We start from the raw sequence: 6,905 nt of genomic DNA, 5'->3' as shown, positions 1-6,905 counted from the left end.
AGCCTATTATTACATTGAGTTTTTTTCTGTCCCTGTTATTAAAACTTTAAGAGTTCTTTATGTCTTTTGGATATAACTCCTTTCTCATGTTTATCTTTTCTTTTTCTTTTTTTTTTTTTTTCTTTTTTCGTGTGTGGGGAGTGGGTATCGGGGATTGAATCTAGGACCTTATGCTTCATGTGCTCTTACAATGAACTACATTCCCAGCGGTTTTTTGTTTTGTTTTGTTGTTGTTTGTTTTTCTTATTTATATATTTGACCCCAAGGTCAATCCTCAATACCAAAATAAATAAATAATTTACCCTTGAATTATATCCCCAGTCCTTTTAATTTTTTTTTTTTTAATTTGAGTCAAGTTCTCATGAAGTCGCTTAAGGACTCCCGAAATTGCTGAGGCTAGTCTCAAACTTTTGATTCTCTTGCCTTAGCCTGCTGAGCTGCTGGGATTACAGGTGTGTGCCACCATGCCTGACTATCTTTTGATTTATTAATGATATCTTCCAAAGAACAAAATGTTTTTCTAATTTTGACAAAGTCCAATTTATTAGTACTTTCCTTTTGATATTAAATATAATCTTTGGCATCATATCCAAGACTGCTTTGTCTAATCATAGGTTTAAAAAAAAATCAGCTGAGTTAAGTGGTAAATGCCTGTAGTCCAACTACTTAGGAGACTGATTCAATGTAGGAAGGTTACAAATTCAAGACAGCCTAGGCAACTTAGTAAGACCCTGTCTCAAAATAAAAAGGGCTAGAGGTGTAGGTCAGTGTTAAAGAACCTCTGGGTTGAATTCCCAGTTTTGGCAAACAACAAAAATCATTTGACTGTACTTGTGTGAGTCTATTTCTAGATTCCATTCAGTCCCATTTGTCTTTCTGTTTTTGCCAATATCAGACTATCTTGCTAGGGTTGTTTTTTGTTTTTGTTTTTGCTTTTTTGTGCAATGCTAGGGAATGAAACCCAGGGCCTCATGCCAGGCAAACACTGTACCACTGAGACAACATCTCCAACCTTTTCTAGGTTTTGTAATTAAGTAGTACAAGTAAGATCTTCAATTTTGTCACTTTTTTCCACATACATTTTAGAATCAGTCATCACTACCCTCAAAAATCCTACTGTCAATTTGATTGTAATTGCCTTGAAAGATCAATTTGATATAGATCAATTTGGGGACAACTGACAGCTTTATATTTAATAAGTCTAACATTGTCATCAAGCTTACTGCTATCATTTTCACAGTTGCATCTTAATATTTAAATACTTATGAAGGTAAGTCTAGAATTTAAATTTTTAAAAGGACTTTAGCACTAAACTATAATGTCACTAACAAAGTGACATAACCAACACCTCAGAGGCATTTAAATTTATTAGTTTCTAGAAGTCAGAGACTGTATGCCATTTATCTTTTGTATATAGAAGATTCAAAGTACAGAGTAGGACCTCAATTAAAGTTTGTGTGTTAAATATTTAAAGATGAAGCTTTTAAATAATTCTGTTTATGTCTTCAGACATAACAAGATATTGAGCATATGGAATTTCCACTATGCCAAAAGAAACAACTCCTTTCTAAGGAGAAACTGCAGTAATGATTCCTGGTGCAAAAGGAATAAGAGGATTGTAGAAACTACCCCAAAACTTTTTACCCATCACAAGGCTTAGATTCTCCAAGTGGTAAGGCAAATCATTTTATAGGCACGACTCACACAGTAACATATTGTACCTCACTTCTTGAATGTTGATATTCACCAACACAAAAACTTGATCTAAAAATGAAGCTTTACCAGAATAGGCCATGTTTGTTTGTCATTTATAAAAGTCATACATTGTTTTACTTGACTCTTTTAGTAGTTTGTTTGGTTTGGTTTGGGATGGAACCCAGGGGTGCTTAAACACTGAGCCATGACCCCAGCCGTTTTTATTTTTTATTTTGAGACAGGGTCTCACTAAGTTGCTTAGGGTATTACTAAGTTGCCGAGGCTGGCTTTGAACTTGTGATCCTCCTGCCTTAGCCTCCTGAGTCATTTGGATTACAGGAGTGTATTATTGCACCCCACTAGTGGATTTTTTCATTTTCTTTTTTAATGATGCTGGGGATTCAATGTAGGGATTCAAGCATGCTAATCAAGTGCTCTGTCACTGAACTATATCCCAGCCTTGGTCCCTTTTATTTGTTTGTTTGTTTGTTTTTATTTACATATTTAGCAGTCCTGGGGATTGAACTCAGAGGCTTCCTACCATCCCCAGCCCTTTTCTTTTTTTTTTTTTTTTTTTTTCTTTTTAGCTGTAGATGGACACAAAGCTTTATTTTATTTATTTATTTTTATTCACTGCTAAGGATCAAACCCAGTGCCTTACACATTGTAGGTAAGCATTCTACCACTAAGCCACAATCCCACCCCCCACCCCCAGCCCTATTTGTATTTTGAGAAAGGGTCTTGCTTAATTGCCTAGGCTAGGCTTTGAACTTCCAATCCTCCCTCCCTTAGCCTCCCATGGGATTACTGACATGCCACTGTGAACAGCTAATTTCTGTATTTTAGTAAGTGTCTATCATCAGGCATGATGGCACATGCCTTAATCCTAGCAACTCAGGAGGCTAAGGCAGGAGGATTACACTTTTGAGGCCAACCTCAGCAATTTAAGGAAGCCCTGTTACTTAGCAAGAATTTGTCTTAAAAAATAAAAAGGACTGGGAATGTAGTTCAGTTATAAAGTGTACCTGGGTTTTATCCCTAGTGCCCAATAAATAGAATAAGGCTCTGTCTATGTATTGATTGACACACCATGAAATCATTTGAGAAATACCACCACCATTAAGATGGATAAGTTAGTTGTTTATCTAGAATCATTTGGAAATGGTTTTATCTCTGTTTATAGGCAGTGCCTTTGAATATACTACTAACTAGTGTCTAAATGAAAATTGTAACTACTAACTCATTTTAATTGGATAAGGGTTTTGAATTTTTTTCCAATTATAGTGATGATTTCACAGAGATTTTTAAATTGTTTTTTAATGCTCCCTTTTGCCCAAGAAAAGACATTTGTCAAACAGTTGGCCGGGGTTAGGGGGTGCATGCTATAATTAAGGAAGTTAGCAGAGATAAATGAACTACGTGGGACAAAAAGTATGACCTCACTGACAAAGAGTTCCAACAAACTGGCACAGAGATAATAAATACATACTTCTTGGAACTTGCTTTCTCTCTTTTCCACAAGTGTTTTCTCTTTAGTCACTGAAGTATGAAGACATTTCATTCTCTCTAAATTTCCAGAAGAACTCTTCGTGCCAGGGATAGCACATTCCATCCTCCATGTACCAATACGAGTAAATAGTGAAATGACCATCAGAGGCCTAAGTGTGTCTTGCCTCATATGAGGAATTTAGAAGCGTCTTTGGATAAAAGTCACCATACAGAGTATAATAGTAGTATTGTGCCACTGTGAACAGTATTATTACACCAAGATTATCAGGCACACATACTTTACTGAGAGCCCTTTGTATGTTAAATTTATGTGCTGAAAAGAGACATGGCATTTTAAATAATGTAAATTTATGGAAATCATAGATTTTTTTCTGCCGGAAAATGAATAAATCCTTTATATAATTCTTATGACAAAGGATAACGAACAATAAACCTTACAGAAGCAAAGTTCTAAAATACTCATTATAATTATTTTTTTAAACAACACCAAGTGGTTTTCAGAGCTGGTAAAATCTGTTTTTAAAAATAATTTGCCGGGTTGGGGGGTGTGGGGTTGTGGCTCAGTGGTTAGCATGCATGAGAGACTGGGTTTGATCCCCAGCACCACACACACAAAATAAACAAATAAAATAAAGGTATTGTGTCCATGTACAACTAAAAAAATATATTTAAAAAAATGAGTTTTGGGGGCTGGGGTTGTGGCTCAGTGGTAGAGCACTTGTTTAACATGTGTGAGGCACTGGGTTCGAGCCTCAGCATCACATAAAGATAAATAAATAAAATAAAGATATTGTGTCCATCTACAACTAAAAACATATATATTTTTAAAAATAACTTCAGCCTTCATCAAAAAGAAGGAAGACTGTAAGAACATGTATGTGGACTCTAAGAATGTGTATAGTTTGTTTTGTTTGTTTATAATTCTGGGAATTGAACCCAGGGACATTGTACCAACAGGCTACACCCAGCACTATTTTTTTTTCTACAGACAAGATCTACTGCCAGCCATGGTGGCAAACACCTGTAATTCAAGCTACTTGGGAGGCTGAAATAGGAGGATCTCAAGTTTAAGGTCAGCTTTGAGAATTTAGTAAGACCCTGGCTCAAAATAAAAAATAAAAACGCTGTGGGTGTAACTTAATGGTAAAGCATGCCTGGGTTCCATCTCCAGTACCCCCATAAAAGTTTTAAAAATATTAGAACAATAAATATAATCAAATAATGCCAAGATGCTTTAAAACTGTTTATCTTTAATAATTTTTTTTTTCTTTTTATGGTACTGGAGATGGAACCCAGGGGTGCTTTACCATTGAGCTACACCCATACCCTATTTATTTATTTATTTAGAGAATCTCACTAAGTTGCTAAGGGTCTCTTACAGTGCTGAGACTGGCCTCTAACTTGTTTTTTTTTTTAAGAGAGAGAGAGAGAGAATTTTTTAATATTTATTTTTCAGTCTTTCAGCAGACACAACATCTTTGTTTGTATGTGGTGCTGAGGATCAGGATCGAACCCAGGCCACACGCACGCCAGGTGAGAGCGCTACCACTTGAGCCACATCCCCAGCCCTGGCCTCTAATTTGTGATCCTCCTGCCCCAGGCTCCCAAATTGCTGGAATTATAGGCATGTTTCACTATACCAGGCAAGTTATTTATTTAATTAATTAAAACAATATTTTATGGTACTGGGGATTTAACCTAGTGGCACTCTTCCACTGAACTACATCCCTAGTCCTTTTTATTTTTTATTTTGAGACAAGGTCTCACTAAATTGCTTAGGGCCTTACAAAATCGAGGAGGCCTGGCCTCAAATTTTCGATCCTTCTACCTCAACCTCTGAATTGCTGGGATTATTTAACCAGTCCAGTTATTTAATTTCAAATCATTTTAAACTCAAGTAAGAGAAGCAAATTAAATTTAGGAAGTATGTAAAAGATGAAAATTTTTAAAAAGTAAAATCAACATTCTAATTCAAGATGAGTCAAGATTCACTCCAGACAATGTCGTCATGTACATGGAGAATTCATTACTTGGAAGTGCTACACATACTTTAAAAATAAAATCCCAGATATATCTGTGACCCTCTTACACAAGCTTTAAAAATATTTGCCCATCCCTCTACATAGCTGAAATCATATGCCTGTTAACCTTTTCTGTAAAATAAATCAAAATATAAAAAGAAGACAGAAATATTAGGGAAATACAGCTATGGGATGAGAAGATCTGATATGCTTGATGGATTTATAACAAGTATGTAGATCAAATATACACCCAGTCTTTTATAAGCAATTTTGACTATGGGTTTTAACTTAGAAATAACTGTAGAAATATTCAAAGAATTTTAAAAATCCAGGCAGTTGAGTAACAGGGATTTTGTTTTATCAGTGATGCATCATTGATTTTGCTTTTCAGATTCCAAAGGATCAAACTAGATTTCATGGCCAATAGATACATTTCTAAGTGTTTAAGACAATGGATAACATGGTACTTATATTATTTAGGTGCTTAATTACAATGATTTTCAGCAGTTTGTTTCTAACAAAAATTCTCATGTGAATTATAAAAATTTCTTTAACCATAAAAGCAGCACATTTATACTGTGGTAATGAGAAGGTCAGATATGCTTGATGTATTTATAGCAAGTGTGTATATTATATATCAAATATACACCTAGTCTTTTTTTTAATATATTTTTTTAAGTTGTAGTTGGACACAATACCTTTATTTTATTTTTTTATGTGGTGCTGAGGATGGAACCCAGAGCTTTGCACATGCTAGTCAAGCGCTCTACCGCTGAGCCACACCCCCAGCCCCTACCCCCAGTCTTTTATGATTAACATTTCTAATTGAATTTCCATAAGGAAGCAAAGTTCTTTCAGTTTGTTGACTCATTATGTGGAAATTGTATTTGTCTGCCATCTGGCGGATTCATGAAAACATTGCAACTGGCAAAAGTAACAATAAAAAAAAATCACAATACATGTGTTAATAGTGTTGTTTTGTTTTTGGAGCCGTGTTGGCTCCCAAATACATTTATATATTTATGGAAAATCAGATAGTAAAAAAACTGTGGATTAAAGCTGAGGTTGTGGCTCAGTGGTACAGCACTTGCCTACACGTTAGGCACTGGGTTTGATCCTCAGCACCAAATTAAATATATATATATATATATATATATATATATATATATATATATATATATTTTTTTTTTTAAAGATGAGTGCTTGATTAAAAAAAAGGTGGGCAGCACATATACTAAAATTGAAATGATACAGAGAAAATTAGCATGGCCCCTATACAAGGACAACGAGCAAATTCATGAAGTGTTCCACGTTTAAAAAAAAAAAAGTGGAGGGCAAAAATACACACACATTTTCACTATAATGAAATTTATCCTTTCCTAAAAAACAAACTTACCTTCTGCAAAATTGCATGCTTACAATAGAGGACATATGAAAAAAATAGTTTGAGGGCTGGGGTTGTAGCTCAGTGGTAGAGCACTTGCCTAGCGCATGTGAAGCAATAGGTTCCATCCTTAGCACCACATATAAATAAATAAGTAAAATAAAGGTATTGTGTCCCATCTATAACTTAATTGTTTTTTTAAATAGTGTGAGCTGGGTGCCATGATGCATGTCTGTAATTCCAGTAACTCAGGAAGCTGAGGCAGGATGATTGCAAATTCAAGGCCATCCTGGGCA

General features: G+C 35.0%; 1 pseudogene; it reads left to right on the top strand.

The window, feature by feature from the left end:
• Positions 1 to 6,424: 6,424 nt before the first annotated feature.
• On the top strand, positions 6,425 to 6,542 carry LOC124102065 (U6 spliceosomal RNA; annotated as a pseudogene).
• The last annotated feature ends 363 nt before the right edge of the window (positions 6,543 to 6,905 follow it).

Source organism: Marmota monax, unplaced genomic scaffold (genome assembly GCF_021218885.2).
Source record: "Marmota monax isolate L192 unplaced genomic scaffold, Marmota_monax_Labrador192_F-V1.1 WCK01_AAM20220418_F8-fsc00047, whole genome shotgun sequence".
NCBI classification, from domain to species: Eukaryota; Metazoa; Chordata; class Mammalia; order Rodentia; family Sciuridae; genus Marmota; species Marmota monax.
The sequence above is the reverse complement of the archived record's forward strand: the minus strand, read 5'-3'. Positions and strand labels throughout refer to the sequence as shown.